The sequence below is a fragment of the Phyllopteryx taeniolatus genome, chromosome 1 (genome assembly GCF_024500385.1).
Source record: "Phyllopteryx taeniolatus isolate TA_2022b chromosome 1, UOR_Ptae_1.2, whole genome shotgun sequence".
In the NCBI taxonomy this organism is placed as follows: Eukaryota; Metazoa; Chordata; class Actinopteri; order Syngnathiformes; family Syngnathidae; genus Phyllopteryx; species Phyllopteryx taeniolatus.
Window position 1 is genome coordinate 48,264,088 of NC_084502.1, and position 23,664 is coordinate 48,287,751.

At 43.1% G+C, this 23,664-nt stretch overlaps 1 protein-coding gene across 4 annotated transcripts in view; it reads left to right on the top strand.

Annotated features, from left to right (window-relative positions):
• The window catches only part of cab39l (calcium binding protein 39-like), a 51,536-nt gene that overhangs the window by 13,800 nt on the left and 14,072 nt on the right, over positions 1-23,664 (top strand). The window contains exons 2-3 of one of the 4 annotated variants that reach the window (XM_061799617.1): positions 22,632-22,696; positions 23,375-23,664. The exon at positions 23,375-23,664 is cut by the window's right edge and continues 58 nt beyond it. The exons of 1 other annotated variant lie outside the window; for it this stretch is intronic. The gene's annotated coding sequence lies outside the window, so the exon portion shown is untranslated. Of the gene's footprint in view, positions 1-13,109; positions 13,218-22,631; positions 22,697-23,374 lie in introns of all 4 variants that reach the window. 2 more of the 4 variants (XM_061799624.1, XM_061799610.1) reach the window with 2 other exon arrangements.

A 23,664-nucleotide genomic window follows, 5' to 3' on the forward strand; every position in this document is an offset into this window, starting at 1 on the left:
GCATGTTTGGATGTAAATACAGTGCCGTGAAAAAGTATTGGCCCCCCTCTCAAATTCGTATATTTTTGCATAGTTTCCCCACTTTAAGATCATCAGAATCAGAATCATCTTTATTTGCCAAGTATGTCCAAAAAACACAAGGAATTTGTCTCCAGTAGTTGGAGCCGCTCTAGTACGACAACAGACGGTCAATTGACAGAGAACACTTTTGAGACATAAAGACATTGACAAAAAAAAAAAACAGTCACTGAGCAGTAAAGGGTTGCTAGTTATCTGGTAATGCCGGTACATTTTTTTTTTTTTTTTTGACAATTGTGCAAAAAGATGCAGAGTCCTCTAGCACTTAGAGCAGTTCGAATGACTAATATTGCAATAGTCCAGTGCAATGACCATTGTGCAAAGGGCGCCGAGACTTCAAGGAGTGTATGCGGTTTAAAGTCACGAGTAGTGCGATAATCTGGGACAATGTTGGTTGTGCGAATGTTGCAGATACTCTCAATCAGTGTGCAAATGGAGCAGATGCTACTCTGGCATGAGTGGCCAGTATTGGTCAACAACAGATATGCAAATAGTGCAGCGTGGCAAGACAACTACAGTGAGTGCACGAGTAATGTATAATTGGCCCCACAGAAATGTGACAACGAACTCAAGTCAAAAGATTGACAGCATGTTGAAATGGAATTGTAGGTTAGGTGTTTAAGAAGTTGATCGCAAGAGGGAAGAAGCTGTTGGAATGTCTGCTAGTTCTAGTTTGCATTGATCGGTAGCGCCTACCTGAGGGAAGGAGCTGGAAGAGCTGGTGACCGGGATGCGGAGGGTCCGAGAGGATTTTGCACGCTCTTGTCTTAGTTCTGGCAGCGTGCAAGTTCTCAAGGGTGGGTAGGGGGATACCAACAATCCTTTCAGCAGTTTTGATTGTCCGTTGCAGTCGGAGTTTGTCCTTTTTTGTAGCAGCACCAAACCAGACTGTGATGGAAGAACACAGGACGGATTCGATGACCGCTGTGTAGAACTGCCTCAGCAGCTCCGGTGGCAGGATGTGCTTTCTCAGACGCCGCAGGAAGTACATCCTCTGCTGGACCTTTTTGAGGACGGAGTTGATGTTGGTCGCCCACTTCAGGTCCTGAGAAACTGTAATTCCCAGGAACTTGAAGGTCTCGAGAGTTGACACAAGGCAGCTGGACAACGTGAGGGGCAGCTGTGGCGAAGGATGCCTCCTGAAGTCCACGATCATCTCTACAGTCTTGAGCGTGTTCAGCTCCAGGTTGTGTCGGCCGCACCACAGCTCCAGCCGCTCCACTTCCTGTCGATATGCAGACTAGTCACCGTCCTTGATGAGGGCGATGACAGTGGTGTCATCTGCAACCTTCAGGAGTTTGACAGTCGGGTGCGCTGAGGTGCAGTCGTTCGTGTAGAGAGAAAAGCAGCGGAGAGAGGACACAACCTTGGGGCGCCCCAGTGCTGATGCTGCGTGTGGATGAGGTGGCCTCCCCCAGCCTGACCTGCTGTGTCCTGCCCGTTAGAAAGCTGTAAATCCACTGGCAGATGGAAGGTGAGACGCTGAGCTGAAAGGAGTTCAGGGATGATGGTGTTGAACGCTGAGCTGAAGTCCACGAAAGGATCCTCGCATAGGTCCCTGCACTGTCGAGGTGTTCTAGGATGAAGTGCAGTCCGATGTTGACTGCATCATCCGCAGACCTGTTCGCTTGGTAGGTAAACTGCAGGGGGTCCAGCAGGGGACCTGTGACACTCTTGAGGTGGTCCAGCACGAGACGTTCAAAGGACTTCATGACCACAGATGTCAAGGCGACAGGCCTGTAGTCATTTGGACCCGGGATTGCAGGTTTCTTGGGGACTGGAATGATGGTGGAGCGTTTGAAAAAGGATGGTACTTCACACAGTTCCAGAGATCCATTGAAGATCTGTGTGAAGACTGGAGCGAGCTGGTCATCAGACAAATGTAAATATCAGACCCATTACCCAAGTGACCTTAAAATGTTTTTAAATTCATTTATTAAGGAAAACCACTGTTCAAAGTTACCTGGCTCTGGGTGAAAACGTAATGGTTGGGCCACCCTCAGCAGCAACAGCTGAAATCAAGCGTTTTTTTTAACTGGCAATGAGTCTTTCACATCTCTGTGGCGGTATTTTGGCCCACTCATCCTTGCAGAAATGGAGGGTGTTTCTAGCATGAATGTCATGCCACTACATTCCAATCGGATTAAAGTCTGGACTTTGACTCGGCCACTCCAAAACCTTCATTTTGTTTTTTTTAAGCCATTCATAAATTGACTTGCTTGTGTGTTTTTGGACTGTTAATTTGCTGCAGAACCCAAGTGCGCTTCATCTTGAGGTCACAAACTGATGGCTGAACATCCTCCAACAGGATTTTCTGTTAAAGAGCAGAATTCATGGTTCCATCAATCACAGCCACTTGTCAGGGTCCTGGAGGAGCAAAGCATCCCAAGCCCAACACACTACCACCACCATGTTTGACTGTTGGTACGATGTTCTTTTTCTGAAATGTTGTGCTACATTTACTCCAGATGTAATGATACACACCTTCCAAAAAGCTCATATTTCCTCTCGTCAGTCCATATAATATTCTCCCAAAAGTCTTGGGAATCATTCAGATGTTTTTTTTTTTGCAAAAGTAAGACAAGCCTTTATGTTCTTTTTGGTCAGCAGTGGTTTTCGCCTTGGAACTCTTCCATGGATGCCATTTTTGCCCAGTCTCTTCTCTATTTTTGTGTCATGAAGATTGACCTTAACTGGGGCAAGGGAGGCCTGCAGTTCTTCAGATGTTGTCCTGAGTTCTTTTGTGGCCTCCTGGATGAGTCATTGCTGTTGTCTTGGGGTAATCTTTGGAGGCTGGCCAGTCCTGGGAAGGTTCACCACTGTTCCATGTTTTCTCCATATGAGTATAATGGCCCCCCCCTATGGTTTACTGGAATCCTAAAGCTTTAGAAATGGCTTTGTAACCCTTTCCAGACTGATAAATGTCAATTACTTTATTTCTCGACTGTTCTGGAATTCCTTTGGATCGTGTCATTTTGTTCATGTATGGCTAAATGTTTCATATACAGTCCCCTCCAAAGTTATTGGAATGGTAAGGTCAATTCCTTTGTTGTATACTGAAGACATTTGAGTTTCAGATGAATATGAGACAAAAGTTCAGAATTCCATCTTTTATTTCATGGTATTTACAGCAAGTTGTTAAACAACTCAAGTCAGCGCACCTTTTGTTTGAAGCTACCCACTTTTCAAGTGAGCAAAAGTAATTGAACAGACATTAAATTAACTTGAAGTGAATAACATTTAATGCTTGGTGGCATAACCCTCACTTGGAATAACTGCATCAAACCTGCAACCTATTGACTTAATCTGACTGTTGCATTCTCCATTTGAAATGCTTTTCCAAGCCTTTACTGCAGCCTCTTTCAGTTCTTCTTTGTTTCTGGGGGTTTCTCCCCTCAATCTCCTCTTCAGGAGGTAAAATGCATGCTCTATTGGGTTAAGGTCCAGTGATTGACTTGGCCAGTCTAAGACCTTCCACTTTTCCACAGTCCTTTGCTGTGCTGGCAGTGTGTTTTAGGTCATTGTCTTGTTGCACGATGAAGCTTCTCACGATTAATTTTGATTCATTTTTCTGTAAATTGCCAGACAAAATGGTTTTGGAGACTTCAGAATTCATTCTGCTGCTACCTTCATGAGTTAAATAATCAATAAAGACTAGGGAGCCTGTTCCAGAAGCAGCCATGCAAGCCCAAGCCATGACATTACCCCCAACATGCTTCACAGATGAGCTTATATGTTTTGGGTCATAAGCAGATCCTTTCTTTCTCCATAATTTGGTCTTTCCCACACTTTGGTAGAGGTTCGTCTTGGTCTCAGCAGTCCATAAAACTTCCAAACTTTTGCGGCCCATCTCTGTACTTTGCAAAGTCCAATCTGGCCTTCCGATTCTTTTTGCTGACGAGTGGTTTGCGTCTTGTGGTGTGGCCTGTATATTTCTCTTGAAGTCTTCGTCGAACAGTGGATTGTCATAACAGTGATGTCACTAACTGTTGTCTTTGGGTGCATCTTCACATCTCTCTCAATCTTTCTGTCAACTGCTGTTGATACCCTTTTTTTCTCTCTCTCTCCCTTTTCAGGACATTCCAAATTGTTGTATTGTCTATACCCAATGTTTGTGCAATAGGTCTGATCAATTTTCCCTCTTCTCTCAGCTTCAAAATCGTTTGCTTTTCTCCCATAGACAGCTTTCTGGTCTTCATGTTTGCTTAACAGCAAATGCAGTTTTCACAGGTAAAACCCAAAGGTGCTCTGATCGCCTAGCGGTGGCCCACGTAGAGGCTGGGAAGCCGAGCCTGTTCTCATCCCGGCATTCGCGTTGCCCGAACTGCGTGTCTGAACAAAAGGAACGGGAGGGGGGAGGGGTGGCCGAAGGAAGTCACAGGTTAAATACCCAGGGGGCGTGTTCAAAGAGGACCGAGGACCAGACAAGACCACACCCATCATCTTGAATCTAGTCTACAATTTTGACCCATAAAATTGGTTTAAAATCATATATTAATATAAAATACTCCCAACGTTGTACTCTTTACTCATAGGTCAAGCATATAAAATTACTGTTTAAACTTTATTCTTGGGAAATCAACTGCTTGTGGTTACTCCCAACGTTGTACTCTTTACTCATAGGTCAAGCATATAAAATGACTGTTTAAACTTTAGTGCTTGTGGTTAATAGCATTTCATGCTGCTTGCAGTTCCAAATCAGGACAAACAGTTCTCAATGTCTTGCAGTTGGACCAGTAGAGTTGACACACAGACATCAAGGCATACATTTGGAATATTCCTGCAGAGTTTGTGAAATATCAAAACAGATATTTATCCTTGGTTAACAAACAACTGAATGGAAGTTCACGGGTTGCAGTACTCTAAAACACCGGTGGGTGGCGCCCTGTGTGCACATTTGTCAACCTGTCGCTTTTGGCTGCTGTCAGTTCAAACGAAGAAAAGGACTCTTTGATGACTGTAAACCAATTTTTCGAGGGAACCTGGTAATTACTTTAGGGTCCATTAGGCGTCTTCTTGTGTAGTCTCACAGCAGGGCCGCTTGGAAGAAATCAGTTTATCAAGTCGTGGGGGAGTCACTGTGACACCTCAGGTTGCGGGGAGCATGTCCGCTACAACTGTGTGGGATTTAGTGGCTTTTGGTGACAAGGTAGGTTGCAAAGTTCATAACCGTGTTTTCATTTATGACCCAAGGATTGGTGGGTTTCAGTTGGATTAAAATGAGCCATGTGTGGGCACGTATTGTATGGAAAGGTGCTGATTGAAGGAAGTTAAAATGGTCAGGTGTTGCTGTTTAGGATGAAGAAGTATGAATGCTCAAGGCTTCGTTATACTAGCGCGGACGGAGACCGCGCTGACGTCACTGCGGCTATCCCCCACGCAGTTTAACTTTATACTCGAGCGCAACCCACGCGCGCTGTTTTGAAAGTGTGCTGCAGTTCTCCTCCAAGTCGGGGGTGTCGCTACAGTGGCCACAGGGTGGAGTTTCTTCTGCATTTTGTGGCCATTTCCAGTAGCCGTTTTTACTTTCCTTTCCAATGAACAAAAGCAACAACAATGGTGACCGTGGAACAGAGTCTGCTAGAACAAATGGACCTAGATGACCAGATGATACGTTTAATTATGCTGCAAAATTGATCGAGAAGGCGGCGGCGTAGGTGCAATGTGAAACCGGGAGGAACACTGATTACATCACAGCATGTGACTAAAACGGACCAATCACGAAAGATCTCCGCGGTGTAACCTACGCGCAGCAAAAATCTTTGCCGTGTGCTCGTCAAGCTACGCAGAGGGGCCACGCGGGCCAATTTGTCGGTCACGTGATGCAATGCAGGCGTTGTCGGCAGGTCGACCACGGCAGTATAAAGAGGCATTCAGGCGGGACGTTATGGCCTAAAGCATAGGTGTCAAACTCAAGTCCCGGGGGAAAGATGCGGCCCGCCACATCATTTTATGTGGCCCGCGAAAGCAAATCATGCTCGTCAACGTCCGGGATTTTTGCTAAAATCTGTACCCAAATTCCAAATTGTCATAATAATAAACAGTAATGTTGAGCTATTGCATTTTTCTGTTACCAAACCCTTCCTCTACAGTAACTTAAACGATACTTGAGCAAACTATTATCCTTGTCTTCTGATTTCAAAACTAGTTATCCCTCAATTTGTTATGTAATGGTAATAATATGGTTTGGTGATGATTATATGGTTTCACTGTTCTAATGGCCCTCTGAGAGAAATCATAACGACATAACGGCCCGAAACAAAGTGTTTGACACCCCTGGCGTAAAGCTTTGAAACAGTTTTTTCTCTGCCTGCCCCTTGCAAGTAGTGCTGGGCGATATGTTGTAAATTTGCTATCACTTTTTTTTTATATAATTTAAGTTTACAAATGTATGAAACCAGACTAGATCAAATTAATTTTAATTATAAAGCAGCTTTATTTAACAATTATAAACATCACAATTTACACCACAGAGATAAATAACCACATTATATACGATATCACTGATTTACACAGTCCTGTCGTATGCGGAATTCCAACAAGTGTTAACACAGTAATGACAGTGTCGTAAAGTGTCATGGTGTTGGTGCGCGTTATCTTACTTTTAGGTTGAATAAAATTCTCGCTTGCACACAGTTGTCTGTGCATTGTTGGACACAATAATCTGGCGAAGAAGCTTCACTTTGTGTTGCTGCCCGCGGATTTTCTTTGCGTCATCACAACATCCTGTCTGGAACAGGATGTTTCGGTGATAAAAGCATTTCAGTCCGAAACTGAAAATTCACTTTTCAGATATTTTTGGCAGAGGGGAAATTTCAGTGTGTCATTGATCTCCCTGAGGCCTCCTCCCGGTGAGATGTGTGCGGAACACCTCACCAGGGAGGCATCCAAGGGGTATCCAAATCAGATGCCAAAGCAATCTCATCTGGCTTCTCTCGCTGTAGAGGAGCAGCGACTCTGAGCCCCTCCCAGATTACCAAGATCCTCACCCCATCTCTAAGGGAGAGCCAGTTCTCACAGGTGAAACCCAAAAGCCAAAAACAAGCACTATCTAATGTTATGCAGCCATTCATTAATTTTCTTTAACGCTTGTTGTTCTCATTGGTGTCGTGGGTGAGGTGGAGCCTATCGCGGCTGACTTTGAGCGGAAGGCTGGCTTTACCCTAGAGGAGTTGCTACGAAGGAAACCCATTTCGGCCGCTTATATCCGCGATCTTGTTCTTTCGGTCACGACCCACAGCTTGTGACCATGGGTGAGGGTAGGAATGTAGGTCGGTCGGTAAATTGAAAGCTTCATCTTTCACCTAAGCTTTTTCTTTACCACTGATGCAGAGTCCGCATAACTGCAGACGCTGCACCGATTCGCCTGTCGCTCTTGCGCTCGATTCTTCCCGTACTCGTGAACTCGACCCCTATATACCTGAACTCCTCCACTTGAGGCAGGATCTCGTCCTCCACCCTTTTCCGAGTGTTATTTTCTATTTGCTCCCTCAATATTCACAGAGGATGCCACGTCAAGTAACAAAACAAGCATTACCTTCCTATTACAGAGGGCTATGGCCTAGTTAAATTAAGCTTCTCCCCTCACTGCAAAATAGTACAGTGGCACCAAGAGGTGCCAAAGACAGAACTTTTATATTAGACAGGGATTTTGCCTGAGCATAAAACAGCATATTGTTATGTTTTTCAGCAAATAATGGAGGGTAGTTGCCAAAATAACTGAGAATAGGTGAAATGAAAAGTATGTTGGGGAACACTGCACTGTTAATACTACTAAACTGTCTTTATTATCCTTTGTTTCTTCTGTTATGGTCACTCACATTAAACACAGATCCAATCCACGCCTACGCACTGAATCTGTCGACGCTATTGACCCTATACGTGCATGAGATCAAGCATGAGTACCATTTTGGGGACCACATTTCACATTTGAACCAGTACGGTACCAATTGCCGGTACCTCGCAATCCATACCGATACTCAACGGTACCAATTTTCGGTACTTTTGTGTGTGTTTATGGTGTAACAAATAATTTGCTCAATTATATAATATCCACATTTTTCAATTTAACATTTACTTTTCAATATATAAACGTCGACAAATATAACAAAACAACATCCCATGTTTAAAATAAATGAGCAAAAGAGGATGGAATAAAAATAAATGTATAATATTGTAGTGAGTGATGAGCATTGTCTATTACAATATTTTACAAATACATCCATTTTCCACACCGCTTATCCTCACTAGGGTCGCGGGCATGCTGGATCCTATCCCGGCTGACTCTGGGCGAAAGGCGGGCTAGACCCTGAAATGGTCGCCAGTCAGTCACAGGGCACATATAAACAAACAACCAGTCGCACTCACATTCACACCTATGGGCAATTTAGTCTTCAGTTAACCTACCCTGCATGTTTTTGGGATGTGGAAGGAAACCGGAGTACCCGGAGAAACCCCACGCAGGCACGGGGAGAACATGCAAACTCCACACAGGGGAGGCCGGATTTGAACCCGGGTCCTCAGAACTGTGACGCAGATGTGCTAACCAATCGTCCACCCATGTTTTACAAATAATAAAGTATACAAAATACAAGCAATAAATCAAGTATCACAAAGTACAAATCAAACGTCTTTGCAATGAACGGCACAAGGAACGAAGATAAACAGTAATTGTATTACGATGTGTCTATTGCCTCCTCTGCTCGCCTATTTTACCTATTTTTATCAATTTACGTAAGCTTGTCTCATGTGAATCTTGTACTTTTAATCCATTTGTCAGGCTTGGTTTCCTCGATGTAACACTGTGACCCTGAAAGAGTAGTTAAACAGCCTTTAGCTGTCTGCTGCTACTGCCTTGCCACTCGTTAGCCAGAAACTAGCTTCGCCGGTGGGGCTCACATTTGTGGGACTACTGGCGGCTCCTCTCCATTCTCTGTGGCTTGACAGCCTTCTGGTGTGCCTCACGAAGCACTCCCACTTGTACCAGTCTGCTGCCACCCTGACAGCTCTCCTGGACGCATATCTGAGCCCATGGATCGGTTTCCCAGACACATACACCGACTGGCAGCTTGCTGCTAATTCCAAAGCGGCGAACTTTTCCCTACAGTTTGCTACAGCTAGTCAGTATGCTTCACTCTTCTGCCTCCCCTCTGGTTTAACATCACTGGAAATCTCCAATCATGTGGATGATTAATGTGCTCTGAATGGGTTGCGCGACCTGTGTCTGACTCTCACAAGAGCAACTCTGCTGCTTTGTTACGTTTCCCCCATAATTTCGATCCATTCTGTTTTATTTTGACAGAGAGTGAACTGATGTGAGTGATGTCATTACGCTTTTATGCGCCACTAATGCATTCAAGTGCATCATGCAAATTGGCCAACTCTTCCACTCACACTGCCCAGACAGTCATAGCAAGCATGCTTCGGTACTGAAACATGGTACTGATTGATTTTACGTGACTCTGTACGCTGTAGTACTGACCACATTCAGTCTGTACCAATGTACAGATTTCGGTACCCATCCCTATATGAGATGCTCCTGGAGGATCTCAAACTTTATTTATCCTCCGTAAATCTGAACAACATTCACATTGGGCCTTTTGGCCTTAAATAACCTGTGAGTGTGCATTATTCAGTGGCACTCTTCCCCTCACATGAAAAGCGTGCGCTTACATCTTGACCAGTCCAACACATTGAGGCTAGAATGTTAGTGTAACTAGCCCAGGCGGCTCTTACATGATGACCTCTTCCGTAAAGGCAGCAGTGTGTCAGAATCTCAGCTCGTTGCTCAGATGGTTATGGAATGTGTCTCTCAGGTGCTAAAGGAATGTGCAGTCTCCATGACAACCGGCTGATATCTTGTTTTGCTGACATTGCTGTTCATCTTTTGCGCAGGTTTAGGGGAAGATAGAAAAATCCAACACTTGGGACTAAATATACTGTATGGAAAATGGGACTGGCTGACATTTTCTTTTTCTTTTCTTTTTTATTTCCTGGGGGAAAAAACATGCCTCAAAAGTAAAAACATCTGCCTCCCCTGTGTGGAGTTTGCATGTTCTCCCCGTGCCTGCATGCGTTTTCTCCAGATACTCCAGTTTCCTCCCGCATCCCAAAAACATGCATGGTAGGTTAATTGAAGACTCTAAATTGCCCATAGGTGTGAATGTGAGTGTGAATGGTTGTCTGTTTCTATGTGCCCTGCGATTGGCTGGCGACCAGTTCAGAGTGTACCCTGGCTCTTGCCCGAAGATAGCTGGGATAGGTTGCAGCACGTCCGCGACCTTAGTGAGAAGTGGTATGGAAAATGGATGGATGGATGTTACGGCCAGTTGGCATGTGTTCCGATATTGATGAGACGACGTGTGGTCGGTTAACTTGAAGTTTGCAAGCGAGCGACTATCACGCGCTTGACATCTAAGTACCGTGGCAAGTGATTGGCTGACATAAGATTTGGACTCGACCAACCAATCGCCATAATGTTTGTTGATGATATGACATTTTCCTCTGTGTAAACTCGCAAGCAACTGCGGATGGCTAACTAGTTGTAGCTAACACGGCACTCGTCTAAAAGTCCACTAAACCTCGTCTCATGGTGGCGAATCAGCTACAAGCCGACAAGTACTGTATCGTTATCACGAAAGGAAGACTGGGAATAATTAACCGGCGAAGATCACTAAACCATGGTAAACTGGCGCTAAGCTATCATTATATACAGTCACAAAACACCAGAATAAGTGATTGGTGCCACAGTACCATTTTCACTGAAGTCTTGCTGGAACCGCGTTCGTTACAACGGAGAGTAACCAACTATGAAGAGCAAATCAATAAGTGTGTATGTCCAGAGAGAAAATATAATACAGACACAGGACAGTCCAAAACCAGAAATATTTTAACACGTCAGCCTAGAACAGGGGGCAGCAATGGTATGTTTGTTTGCACAATAGTCCTGAGTTTTTTAAAATATATTTTTATCGTAGAGTTTTGTCAGAGATGTTTTTGAGCAGCACTTGTACAATACAATGTACTGTATTTTTTTAACACATGCCCAATACAAGTTAATACATATATAGTACACAATAACATCACTATACATATATAAGTACAAGCATTCACCTTAATCAGCAGCTACATGATTACTTACATAGGTAAACATCATGATTTGGCGATCGCGATAGACACATGATCAATATCAATAGAAAATACCGTAATTTCTCATTTATAATGCGCATTCCCCCCCCCCCCCCGAAAAAAATTCTAAAGTCAATGGTGCGCATTATACATGGGTATAGGGGAAAATGGGGGGGAAAAAGGTCTGTGAATTTCAAAATAAGAGCGAGCAAATAAAATAATTTTCAAATAAAGTGCTTAACTTCAGAATAATTCTTTGAAAAAAATAACAAAATACAGATAATACTTCGTTTTGATGATACGGCTAGAAGTAAAATCATGCATTGTAAAAATGCATTATACAGGATTTTGCAGAATTTTGAGGTCAACTTTGGGGGTGCGTATTATACATGGGTGCGCATTATACACGATAAATGAAGGTACATTCTATAAAATGTTTGATAGAAACAAATCTGGAAGAAAACTACGAGTCCCGGAAGGCAGTCTTCAGGAGGCTACAGAGGCTTTAGGGCTCACTTAATTTCTCTGCTTGCTGGTTCGGTGTATATGATACTAATGGAGAGGCGCGAGAAGCTAGGAAGAGAATTGAGACCTACCATTAGTCTCGATCTATCACAACCCAGCTAAGCAAATTTTGTTACGTCATCAAACTCACTCGGTCTTCTGAATTCAAACCCAGAACTTGGAAGAAATAACCTAAGTAACATGCACAGTAGCGATTTAATGTTTTGTCATCGTGCCTCAGAACTTCTTTTAAAAAAAAAAAAAAAAAAAATACAAATAAAAAAAAAAAAAGTCATCAAAGAGCCACGTTTAGCTTGAATAAAATGGGGCGACAATGAAATCATTTCATCATTCTCATCGTTGATGAAAACACTGCAGTTATGACCTTGTGACAGTGATGAATATTCACATCCCTGCAGTTGTGACATTACTACTGGCTTAGTGTAGGTACAGTGAGTGGTACAGTGGATCACAGCTATTCGCAGGGGGTAGGGACCAGGCTGGACCGCGAATAGCGAATATCTACAGATAACTGACACCCTTTATAATTGCAAAAAATATGTATCCAGTGCCACCAGAAAGTATTCACACCACTTCACTTTTTCCACATTTTGCTATGTTACGGACTTATTCTAAAACTGATTTGAGTATAGTTTTCTTTAAAAACCATTTACATAAAATATCCCATAATGACAAAGTAAAAACATATTTTCAGAAAGTTGTGCAAATTTATTGAAAATGTAAACATTCAAACATAATAGGAACATTAGTATTCACACCCTTGGCTTAATATTTTGTTGAAGCACCTTTGGCAGCAATAACAGCCTCAAGTCTCTCTCTCTCTCTCTCTCTGTCTCTCTCTCTCTGTCTCTCTCTCTCTCTCTCTAGATATAAAAAAAATTATATATATATATATATATATATATATATACACACACACACACAGCGGCTGAAAAGAGTATTTAATCCATCCATACCTAGAATGTAGAACAAATTAGATAAAAAGTAAACTTAAGTAATAATGTGAAATGACACAGGCAAAATATTGAACACATGAAGAAAGGGAGGTGCAAAAAGGCATGGAAAGCCAAGAAAACACCTCAAATCTATCAATAATCAAACAGCAATCAGTTCCTTGTCAGTGCAAATGAATATCAGCTGGTTCAGTCCTAATTGATGGCCTACAAAAAGGTCTCATTGCCAAGGTGTGAGTCAAGCCACATCTCATCATGGGTAAGAGCAAAGAGCTGTCTCAAGACCATCGTAAACTAATTGTTGCAAAACATAACAATAGCATTGGTTACAGGCGCATATCTAAGCTTCTGAATGTTCCAGTGAGCACGGTTGGGGTCATAATACGTGGAAAGCCATTCATACTACCACAAATTTGCCTCGATCAGGTGCTCCTCGCAAGATTTCTGACAGAGGAGTGCAAAGAATAATCAGAAGAGTTGTCCAAGAGCCAAGGACCGCCTATGGAGAGCTTCAAAAATACCTGGAATTAGCAGGTACTATTGTCACAAGGAAAACAGTGAGTAATGCACTCTGCCACCATGGCCTGCATGCACGCTCACCATGCAAGAACCCATTGCTGGGGGGAAAAAGCATGTCAAAGCTCGTTTAAAATTTGCTGAACATTTGGAAAGCCAGTTACAGTGGGGCAAAAAAGTATTTAGTCATCCACTAAGTGTGCAAGTTCTCACACTTAAAACATATGAGAGAGGCCTGTAATTTTCATCATGGGTATACCTCAGCTATGAGAAACAAAATGAGGAAAAAACATCCAGAAAATCTCTCTGATTTTTAAAGAATTTATTGGCGAATTATGATGGAAAATAAGTGTGTGGTTAATAACAAGAGTTTATCTCAATAATTAGTTATATACCCTTTGTTGGCAATGACAGAGATCAAATGTCTGTAAATCTTCACAAGGTTTTCACACACTGTTGCTGGTATTTTGGCCCTTTCCTCCATGCAGATCTCCTCGAGAACAGTGAGACTTTTCAACTCTCAAGATTTTCTATGGGGTTGAGATCTGGAGACTGGCTAGGCCACTCCAGGACCTTGAAATGCTTCTTACAAAGCCACTCCTTCATTGCCCGGGCGGTGTGTTTGGGATCATCGTCATGCTGAAAGACCCAGCCATGTTTCATCTTCAATGCCCTTGCTGATGGAAGGAGGTTTTCACAATTTACCAATTAATTAATAAAAAATCAAAATTTTCTGGAATTTTTTAATTTTTTTTAATTTCCCCCCCTTTCTCATTTTGTCTCTCATATGTGAGGTATACCTAAGATGAAAATTACATGCCTCTCTCATCTTTTTAAGTGGGTGAACTTGCACAATTGGTGGCTTTTTTGCCCCACTGTAAATACTGGGTGAATATAGTCTGGTTGGATGAGACCAAAATTGCACTCTTTAGATGCACCATACCGACAGTGAAGTTCGGAGGTGGGAACTGTGGGGCTGCTTTTCAGCAAATGGTACTGGTAAACTTCCAGTGTTGCCACAGTTACCTTGAAAAAGTAACTTGGTTACTTTACTGATAACTTGAATTCAAAAGTAACTTAAGTTAGAAAGAAGTAACTTTTTAGTTACTTTCAGAAGCTGCCAAGTGGCAGTAATATCACTTGTCCCACAGTACAAAAAAAGCAGTAATTTAACCGCACCCATTACTTGGTAATCTACGCCGCACAAATTACAGAATGATGTCATCAACATGAACCAATAATTTAACTCATTCACTGCCAGCCATTTTGGAGCAGTTTGACTGATTTTTCGAGACTCACAATATATTATTATTATATATTGTGTTCTGAGACCATATAAGCAGCAAAGTAGACAAAAGAATACTCCGTTCGAGTGTGAGGTGCGTAAACTTGTCCTACTTCCAACGTGTTAGCAATTCTTTCCCTCATAATCGACACGACAAGCCGAGATTCGCCGCCGAATCTTCTCCTCAAAAGCTGTGCTGGTCACAAATCTGAAGCAACGCAACGCTGTCATCTACAGGGGTTTTTGGTCGTTATTACAATGGTTTACAAACCTGAATTTGAAAGACAAGCAGGGCGAGCCTCTCCTCTACGGACATCTGTTGAAAAAACGTATGAGACAAATAAGTACATCAGTGGCATAAATGATTGAATAAAAACATCCACGCCAGTGAAGTTAATTAGTGTAGTTGAACCAACATTAAATGAGCAACTTAGTGCAGACTTGACATGCCAACACAGTATAGTACGTACCTAAATGTAAACCACTACACCATTCTCAGTACACTTCTCTAAAGACTTAACTGATAGCTAAATGGATGCCGATTGTGATCCATGAAGGCAACTGTGTGTGTGTGCGTGTGTGAGTGTGTGCGTGTGTGTGCGTGCGTGTGTACGTGCGTGCGTGTGTGTGTGTGCACAGTACGTAAATGTGAAAGTGAGTGCCGGTTTGATATTGGGGGCATACACTCACACCATTGCTCCCACCATCGTAATTTTGATGTGAAGAGGAAGAAAAGGTGATTATGCAACTGTTTAACAAGCAAAGCTGTGGGTGATTGACGGGGGGGAGAAGCACTTACTTCCGTGACGTCAGCCGTGCAGCGCGAACCAGCTCACGGTCCGGAATACAGACGAAGTTGAAACTTATCACTTTTCATTTTACAACCCCAATTCCAATGAAGTTGGGACATTGTGTTAAACACAAATAAAAACAGAATACAATGATTTGCAAATCATGTTCAACCTATATTTAATTTAATACACTACAAATACAATATATTTAATGTTCAAACTGACAAACTTTATTGTTTTTAGCAAATAATCATTAACTTAGATTGTTATGGCTGAAACGCAATGCAGCCCTATGGGGGGGCACAAGTGAGTGCAATCTGTAGGCCGGTCCCAAGCCCGGATAAATGCAAAGGGTTGCGTCAGGAAGGGCATCTGGCTTAAAACTTTGCCAAACAAATATGAGCGTTCATCCGAAGAATTCCATACCGGATCGGTCGTGGCACGGGTTAACAACGTCCGCCACCAGTGCCGTCAACCTGCAGGGCGGCGTTGGAAATTCAGCTACTGTGGGTCGAAGTCAAAGAAGAAGAAGAGGTGGAAAGCGGGTTCTTCGCCAGAAAGAGAAGAGGAAAGCACACAGCCTAGAACTGAATGTGGGGACTTTGAATGTTGGGACTATGACAGGAAAATCTCGGGAGTTGGTTGACATGATGATTAGGAGAAAGGTTGATATATTGTGTGTCCAGGAGACCAGGTGGAAAGGCAGTAAGGCTAGAAGTTTAGGGACAGGGTTTAAATTATTTTGCCGTGGTGTAGATGGGAAGAGAAATGGAGTCGGGGTTATTTTAAATGAAGAGTTGGCTAAGAATGTCTTGGAGGTGAAAAGAGTATCAGATCGAGTGATGAGGCTGAAACTTGAAATTGAGGGTGTTATGTGTAATGTGATTAGTGGCTATGCCCCACAGGTAGGATGTGACCTAGAGGTGAAAGAGAAATTCTGGAAGGAGCTAGACGAAGTAGACGAAGTAGTCCCATCCCAGACAGAGAGAGAGAGAGTCGTGATTGGTGCAGATTGTAATGGACATGTTGGTGAAGGAAATAGGGGTGATGAAGAAGTGATGGGTAAGTACGGCATCCAGGAAAGGAACTTGGAGGGACAGATGGTGGTAGACTTTGCAACAAGGATGCAAATGGCTGTAGTGAAGACTTTTTTCCAGAAGAGGCACAAACATAGGGTGACCTACAAGAGCGGAGGTAGAAGCACGCAGGTGGATTACATCTTGTGCAGACGATGTAATCTAAAGGAGGTTACCAACTGTAAGGTAGTTGTAGGGGAGAGTGTGGCTAGACAGCATAGGATGGTGGTGTGTAAGATGACCGGTGGTGGGGAGGAAGATTAGGAAGACAAAGGCAGAGCTGAGAACCATGTGGTGGAAGCTGAGACAGGACGAGTGTTGTGCAGCTTTTCAGGAAGAGGTGAGACAGGCTCTCGGTGGACGGGAGGCGCTTCCAGAAGACTGGACCACTGCAGCCAAGGTGATCAGAGAGGCAAGCAGGAGAGTACTTGGAAAAAGGTTAGCTAAGAAGAAGTGGGACACTGAGAGGACCGAGAAGAGGCGAAAGGAATACATTGAGATGCGACACAGGGCAAAGGTAGAGGTGGCAAAGGCCAAACAAGAGGCATATGATGACATGTATGGCAGGACACTAAAGAAGGAGAAAAGGATCTATACAGGCTGGCCAGACAGAGGGATAGAGATGGGAAGGATGTGCAGCAGGTTAGGGTGATTAAGGATAGAGATGGAAATATGTTGACTGGTGCCAGCAGTGTGCTAGCTAGATGGAAAGAATACTTTGAGGAGTTGATGAATGAGGAAAATGAGAAACAAGGGAGAGTAGAAGAGGCAAGTGTGGTGGACCAGGAAGTGGCAATGATTAGTAAGGGGGAAGTTAGAAAGGCATTAAAGAGGATGAAAAATGGAAAGGCAGTTGGTCCTGATGACATTCCTGTGGAGGTATGGAAGCATCTAGGAGAGGTGGCTGTGGAGTTTTTGACTAGCTTGTTCAATAGAATTCTAGTGCGTGAGAAAGATGCCTGAGGAATGGAGGAAAAGTGTACTGGTGCCCATTTTTAAGAACAAAGGTGATGTGCAGAGCTGTGGGAACTATAGAGGAATAAAGTTGATGAGCCACACAATGAAGTTATGGGAAAGAGTAGTGGAGGCTAGACTCAGGACAGAAGTGAGTATTTGCGAGCAACAGTATGGTTTCATGGCTAGAAAGAGTACCACAGATGCATTATTTGCCTTGAGGATGTTGTTAGAAAAGTACAGAGAAGGTCAGAAGGAGCTACATTGTGTCTTTGTAGATCTAGAGAAAGCCTATGACAGAGTACCCAGAGAGGAACTGTGGTACTGCATGCGGAAGTCTGGAGTGGCAGAGAAGTATGTTAGAATAATACAGGACATGTATGAGGGCAGCAGAACAGTAGTGAGGTGTGCTGTAGGTGTGACAGAAGAATTTAAGGTGGATGTGGGACTGCATCAGGGATCAGCCCTGAGCCCCTTCCTTTTTGCATTGGTGATGGATAGGCTGACAGATGAGGTTTGACTGGAATCCCCGTGGACCATGATGTTTGCAGATGACATTGTGATCTGCAGTGAAAGGAGGGAGCAGCTGGAGGAACAGTTAGAAAGATGGAGGCATGTACTGGAAAGAAGAGGAATGAAGATTAGCCGAAGTAAGACAGCATATATGCGAATAAGAGGGGTGGTGGGGGAAGAGTGAGGCTACAGGGAGAAGAGATAGCAAGGGTGGAGGACTTTAAATACTTGGGGTCAACCGTCCAGAGCAATGGTGAGTGTGGTCAGGAGGTGAAGCAACGGGTCCAAGCAGGTTGGAACGGGTGGAGGAAGGTGTCAAGTGTGTTATGTGACAGAAGAGTCTATGCTACGATGAAGGGCAAAATTTATAAAACAGTGGTGAGGCCAGCCATGATGTACGGATTAGAGACAGTGGCACTGAAGAGACAACAGGAAGCAGAGTTGGAGGTGGCGGAAATGAAGATGTTGAGGTTCGCTCTCGGAGTGACCAGGTTGGATAAAATTAGAAATGAGCTCATCAGAGGGACAGCCAAGGTTCGATGTTTTGGAGACAAAGTTAGAGAGAGCAGACTACGATGGTTTGGGCACGTCCAGAGGAGAAATAGTGAGTATATTGGTAGAAGGATGATGTAGATGGAGCTGCTAGGCAAGAGAGCAAGAGGAAGACCAAAGAGAAGGTTGCTGGATGTCGTGAGGGAAGACATGATGGCAGTTGGTGTTCGAGAGGAGAATGCAGGAGATAGGCTTACATGGAAAAGGATGACTCGCTGTGGCGACCCCTAACGGGACAAGCCGAAAGGAAAAGAAGAAGAAGATTATGGCTGAAACCCGTTCCAAAAAAGCTGGGTCAGGTGGCAAGAAAGACTGAGAAAGTTGAGGAATGCTCATCAAACACCTGTTTGGAACATACCACAGATGAACAGGCTAATTGAGAACAGGTGGGTGCCATGATTGGGTATAAAATGAGCTTCCCTGAATTGCTCAGTCATTCACAAGCAAAGATGGGGCGAGGTTCACCTCTTTGTAAACAAGTGCGTGAGAAAATAGTCGTTTAAGGACAATGTTCCTCAACGTACAATTGCAAGGAATTTAGGGATTTCATCATCTACGGTCCATAATATCATCAAAAGGTTCAGAGAATCTGGAGAAATCACTGCATGTAAGCGGCAAGGCCAAAAACCAACATTGAATGCCCGTGACCTTCGATCCCTCAGTCGGCACTGCATCAAAAACCGATATCAATGTGTAAAGGATATCACCACATGGTTCTCAGGAACACTTCAGAAAACCAATGTAAGTAAATGCAGTTCGGTTCTACATCCGTAAGTGCATCTTGAAACTCTACTATGCAAGGCAAAAGCCATTTATCAACAACACCCAGAAACACCGCCGGCTTCTCTGGGCCCGAGCTCATCTAAGATGGATAATGCAAAATGAAAAAGTTTTCTGTGTTATTTCAAATAGTTTTTGGAAATTGTGGACGTCGTGTCCTCCGGGCCAAAGAGGAAAAGAACCATCCGGACTGTTATGGACGCAAAGTTCAAAAGCCAGCATCTGTGATGGTATGGGGCTGTGTTAGTGCCAATGGCATGGGTAACTTACACATCTGTGAAGGCACCATTAATGCAGAAAGGTACATACAGGTTTTGGAGAAACATATGCTGCCATACAAGCAGCATCTTTTTCATGGATGCCCCTGCTTATTTCACTGAGACGATGCCAAACCACATTCTGCACGTTTTACAACAGCGTGGCTTTGTAATAAAAGAGTGCGACAGGCAGGCCGGACCTGTCTCCCATTGAAAATGTGTGGCGCATTATGAAGCGTAACATACGACAACGGAGACCCCGCACTGTTGAACAGCTGAAGCTGTACATCAAGCAAGAATGGGAAAGAATTCCACCTACAAAGCTTCAACGATTAGTGTCCTCAGTTCCCAAACGTTTATTGAATGTTGTTAAAAGAAAAGGTGATGTAACACAGTGGTAAACATGACCGTGTCCCAGCTTTTTTGGAACGTGTTGCAGCCATAAAAGTCGAAGTTAATGATTATTTGCTAAAAACAATAAAATTTATCAGTGGGAACATTAAATATCTTGTCTTTGTAGTGTATTCAATTAAATATAGGTCGAACATGATTTGAAAATCATTGTATTCTGTTTTTATTTAACACAACGTCCCAACTTCATTGGAATTGGGGTTGTAAATATTTAAGTATTGTAAGTCCTTCAGTGACTCAGTCCTTCATTATGACTAGTTATGACCGTGCACTTCAGTATGAATAATTAACCCACAATGCATTGTGCACTTAACACGCGAGTATAACTGTTTTCTTAATGTGTAAATAAAAAAGTAACAATCAAACTACACTTTTTACAAAGGAAAATAACCAAAATAGTCTGGCGATAGTGAAATCGTGCATTTCTTTGCACTTTTATGGTACTGCACTGTTACTGTGCATTGTAGAATAAACAAGCACCTCCCAATCGCTTTCTTCCGCTTATTGAGAAATCAGCGGTCTGCGTGAAGTTAAATGCTATTGAATGGATGGACTTCAATTCTTCCAAGTCACCAGCCACAAATCAGTACATGGTGAGAGATATTTGATGACTCAAAAGTAGTGATGGCAAGACGAAGCTTCATGAAGCATCGTAACACTTCGGCCATTGGTTTGAGTAATGGTCCATTTCTTGATGCTTCATGTACACACGAAACCACCTGCTGGCCAAGTGTATGATCACAGGCAACTGTATCTTAGGCCACATAATGTGTGTTGCATTGCAATATGGTGTTTGTTCTGGCACCTGGAAATAACTGTGAATGACAAAAAAAATGTTTGACGAAATATTGTCAACATGAAATAATAAAATATTGTTTGAATGTATTCTGTATTCTGTGTGCGTAACTGTTTCCAAAATGATAGTAATCATATACAGGCACATCTAAAAAAAAAAAAATGTATATGGTAGAAAACTCAATTGATTTCAGTACTCACACATATACAGTCATTAAACACTTGGGAAAATATTTTTCAGTGGGCAAATTCCTGCCTAAATTCTACATTAAAAATAAATTCCATTGTTTCATAATAGTTTTACATTATGTTCCAGTTTCTAGAGATGGTGAATTTGGAGTTGTCATTTGCTGTAAGCTATAATCATCAAAATTATACATGAATAAAAAAATCATGAAATATTTCAGTGAGTGTGGTGCATCTCTAGAATATGAGTTTCATTTTTTGAATTGAACTACTTAACTAAATTTAAGCTGTACCAGTATGGCAGCTGTTGTAATGTGTTTGTCAACTTTGGAGAATGGTATAAACCCACATTTTCACAGAGTTGCTTGACGGGGTCTAAATTGCTGTCTCAAAGTATCACACGTGACGCCAAATTATGAACCCTTTCCTGAAGCGGTCACGTTGTACAGCCAGGCAGCGAAGCTTCGGAGGTCATCATTTCCGGCCCCTCCCCAAAATGAAGCAAGCCTCGATATACGCCTCGCGGACAAGCCCCCTTCATTAATTGACACCCCACGAAGACTCTCCACAACCCATAACATCACTACTCAAAAGTATCTCCTGCCAGCTTGAAAAAAGTAACTGTAGTCCGATTACTCTCCTGGGGAAAGTAACTTTGCTCGTTACTCAAAATGGCTGAATTTTCGAGTAACAAAGTAACGTGTTACCGTCATCACCGTAAACTTCACATCATTGAAGGAAGGATAAATGGGCAAATGCACCGAGACATTCTTGGCAAAAATCTGCTGCCATCTACGAGGATGATTAAAATGAAAGGAGGGTGGACATTTCAGCAGGATAATGATCCAAAACATACTGCCAAGGAAATTCTCAATTGGTTTCAAAGAAGAAGAAAAAAACTGCTAGAATGGCCCAGCCAATCACCTGACTTGAATCCAATCGAAAATCTATGGAAAGAACTGAAACTCAAGGTCCATAAAAGAAGCTCACGGAGCCTTCAAGATATGAAGACTGCTTGTGTGGAGGAATGGGCCAAAATCATATCAGAGCAATGCGTGTGACTAGTTTCTCCATACACGAGGCGTCTTGAAGCTGTCATTGCAAACAAATACTTTTGTACAAAGTATTAAATAAATACCAGTTGGCGTGTTCAACACTTTTCCCGTGTCATTTCACATTATTACACACAACTTAATTTCTGAGCTTATTTGTTCTACTTTCTTTGTATGTATGGATTACTTGGGTTGGTTCCCAAGATCTGGTGAAATTTTCATGTCAATGGCACCTTTGGAAATCTATTTAGTGAAAAAAATTGGTGACGTGTTCAATACTTAGCTTCAGATGCTCTGTGTGTGTGTGTGTGTGTGTGTACGTGTACGTGTAAAAAAGCCAGCTGTTCAATCTGCGCCGTAGCATTCGCTGACTAGCTGGCGACGTAGGTGATGCTAGTTTAGTGCTAGCTAATGTGACATAAAGCGAATACATCGCATATTAAACCACAAAACTCTTAAATAAGCGAAGATAAACCACCAATAAGTGTTTTCGACATTGGTTCTAAAAATAAAGATGGAAACAAACAAAAAAAGGGGAAGAAAATGGTAAATAGGGGTATCTGCGGGTGCGGAACCACGAGTGTGTGGAGGTCCACTGTAGTCTATGGCGCATTCCGACTTGTCATAAATTCAGGTTACGTCACTGCCGTGGGAACAGAATTCTCTCCTAAACCGAGGACATCGTGTACATTTCACAGTGAGATGCTAATGTAACTGATAATGGTGAAGGAGTAACAAGAACATTTCTCTCCAATATGTGTTTCTGTGGGTTCTTCACAGGGTCTTCTTCTTTTCCTTTCGGCTTGTCCCTTTAGGAGTCGCCACAGCGTGTCATCCTTTTCCACGTAAGCCTATTTCCTGCATCCTCCTCTCGAACACCAACTGCCCTCATGTCTTCCCTCACGACATCCATCAACCTTCTCTTTGGTCTTCCTCAAGCTCTCTTGCCTGGCAGCTCCATCCTCATCATCCTTCTACCAAATTACTCACTATTTCTCCTCTGGACGTGTCCAAACCATCGAAGTCTGCTCTCTCTAACTTTGTCTTCAAACATCGAACCTTGGCTGTCCCTCTGATGAGCTCATTTCTAATTTTATCCAACCTGGTCACGCCGAGAGCGAACCTCAACATCTTCATTTCCGCCACCTCCAGTTCTGCTTCCTGTTGTCTCTTCAGTGCCACTGTCTCTAATCCGTACATCATGGCTGGCCGCACCACTGTCTTATAAACTTTGCCCTTCATCCTAGCAGAGACTCTTCTGTCACATAACACACCTGACACCTTCCTCCACCCATTCCAATCTGCTTGGACACTCACCATTGCTCTGGACGGTTGACCCCAAGTATTTAAAGTCCTCCACCCTTGCTATCTCTTCTCCCTGTAGCCTCACTATCCCCCCACTACCCCTCTCATTCATGCACATATATTCTGTCTTACTTTGGCTAATCTTCATTCCTCTCCTTTCCAGTGCATGCCTCCATCTTTCTAACTGTTCCTCCACCTGCCCCCTGCTTTCACTGCAGATCACAATGTCATCTGCAAACATCATGGTCCACGGGGATTCCAGTCTAACCTCATCTGTCAGCCTATCCATCACCACTGCAAAGAGGAAGGGGCTGAGGGCTGATCCCTGATGCAGTCCCACCTCCACCTTAAATTCGTCTGTCACACCTACAGGACATCTCACCACTGTTTTGCTGCCCTCGTACATGTCCTGTATTATTCTAACGTACTTCTCTGCCACTCCAGACTTCCGCGTGCAGTACCACAGTTCATCTCTGGGTTCTCTGTCATAGGCTTTCTCTAGATCTAC